This window comes from Opisthorchis viverrini, assembly GCF_000715545.1.
Source record: "Opisthorchis viverrini unplaced genomic scaffold opera_v5_400, whole genome shotgun sequence".
NCBI classification, from domain to species: Eukaryota; Metazoa; Platyhelminthes; class Trematoda; order Opisthorchiida; family Opisthorchiidae; genus Opisthorchis; species Opisthorchis viverrini.
The window spans coordinates 359,022-361,551 of NW_008752047.1; positions in this window are offsets into that span (position 1 = coordinate 359,022).

Sequence of the window (2,530 nt, forward strand, 5' to 3'; positions counted from 1 at the left end):
CATGTCATGCACGCTCAAGATAGCACCTTATGTGTGTTTGAGTGAGATACGAAGGTGCATTCTATATTAGGACCTGGTGACGACGTTCCACACACCAGCATTTTTAGCGGCAATCGCGCCAAAAAGAAGTGACGTTCTTTCAAAGTTCCATTTGTCATATGTCGCGCACGGATTTGGATGATATGCAAAAGGCTGTACGTCTATGGAGAATGCTTGTTCATTTTTCAACTACTGAACATGGGTTCTCAGATCTGCCAGGCTCGTCCGAATTTGGGGAAGCCTCTGGGTTGATGAGTGGGACAGAACAGGAGTCAGTTAGCACTAAGGGACACTCTGAGGTTTTTTGGAGCGCTCTGTTGACCAGCCTAGAGAAGCAGGAGTAAGAGACTTCTATCGTTTATAAGGCGTTTTTGGTCACATTCCCGGGATAGATGACAAGAATTCAGGGTCTTGCAACCACTTAGAGTGAGCGTCGGGAGTGATGATGTTATACGCCACCTCGGTTTGGGTCAGAGGGCATTTTTGTGGGAGAATGCAAAGAATTAACTTTGCAGTATTCAGTTCAGTCGTATCATGGTCTCCTCAGCCCAAACCTTGACCGAATGTGTTCGAATAGATGTGGAATGTGGAAGCAAAGATCTGTGTCACAATTTTCAAAATAAAAATTCCGGTGTACTCGACAAGATGAAAGCAGCTAATTTGTCTACTTTCCCCATTTTGTGGAGCAGGTTTGCACATCATCCAACAAAATATTCTTGCCAGTTGAGCTGGGCAATTTGATTGCAAACGTTTCATTAGCAACCGAGGTGGCATCACCAGTGCGTTATTGGGGAGCGTAGTTGTGCGTAGCGGTGGGCTAGTGGTTGTGCGTTGAGTAATGTTACGTGTGTGTTAATATACGTGCTGTTAGTCGGGGATGACCTTTGACCGCGATTAGTTGTTCGGTCGGGCGGTTCCATTGGTTGCCCTGTTATCCCGTGTCCTCATTCGCCGATGCCCATGTGACCTTTGAACTTGGCGTCCCTCGCCGTCGTAATCTGGTCGATGTTTGAATGACCTTTGATCTTCCGAGTCCCGACTTGTGACCTTTATTGATTTGATTCCGAGGAATTTCTTGTTTCTTTGTTTGTGAACCCAATATTCGGTCTTCCTTGAGTGTTCCGGTTGAGACCTTGGTCTTTTGCACGTAGAGGTGCGTAAATTGTATATAGTTCGATGCATCGGTTGATCGATTCTGCCATGGAGTACCATGCTTTCAGAAATTCTCTTCCGTGTCGCGTGTCCCCGTGTGTCAAAACTTTCGGGTTTTCCAAATTGAATTTGTGGCCTTCTCAGTCCTTGTGTATGAAGGACAGGGGGTCATGTGTCCCGACAGCCGCGTTTTGTTCCTTTATTTGTGTACATAAGTTCCTCCCAGTTTGCCCAACGTAGAATTTATCGCAGTCGTTGCAGTTGATTTGGTATATCACATTGTTCCCCTTGGTTTTGTCTCGGTTGTCATTTGGTCTAGAGAATAATTTCCTTAGGGTGGCATTTGGTTTGTGGGCCACAAAGGTTCCCTTTTAAGCCAACAATCTGGTTGCGAGTTCTGATATATTCTTGATGTGAAGAAGGACTACTCGTCTGGTGGCGTGTTGTTGCTGTTGCTGTTGTTGATGCGTCTTCTTCTTCAAGCTTCACTTGATAAAACTCCTCGGATATCCACTGTTCTGGAACACTCTGAATATATTGTTTTCCATCTTCTACCGTAGTTTCGTGGTGCTGAAGTTTGTCTCCGCCCTCCTGAACAAAGTTTGGACGCAGCTCCTTTTGTAGTTTACAGTATGATTGCTGTTGTAGTTCAGTATTGGATCCGTATGAGTCTCTTTATGGTATACGCAGGTTTCCAGAGTCCCACCCACCTTTCTCTTCACTAAAACGTCTAAGAATGGTAGCCGATTGTTTCTTTCCAGTTCCATTTAAAACTTGATATCTTCAAACATTGTCTTGAGCAGTTCATGTGTGTCGTGTACTGAATCCAGTTTCGTGATGACAAAGGTGTCTTCCATGTAGCGGATTTTTCGCATACGGAAGTAAACGACATGGAAGAAAATTTCTAGAAGCATGGTTCTCCACGGCAGAATCGATCAACCGATGCATCGAACTGGATCCAATTTACGCACCTCTACGTGCAAAAGACCAAGGTCTCAACCGGAACGTTCCGGTTGACCTTCGGTCTAGAGATTAATTTCCTTAGAGTAGCACTCGGTTTGTGGGCCACGAAGATTCCTTTTTGCGCCAATAATCCGGTTGCCAGTTCTGATACATTCTTGATGTAAGGTAGGACTACCCGTCTGGTGGCTTGTTCTTGCTGTGGCTGCTGTTGAGATGTCTTCTTCTTCAAGCTTCTCTTGATAAAACTCCTTGGATATCCATTCTTCTGGAACACTGTGTATAAATGTTTTTCCTTCTTCCGTAGTTCTGTGGTGGTGCAGTGGGTCTCCGCCCTCTTGAACAAGGTTTGGACGCAGCACTTTTTGTGGTTTACTGG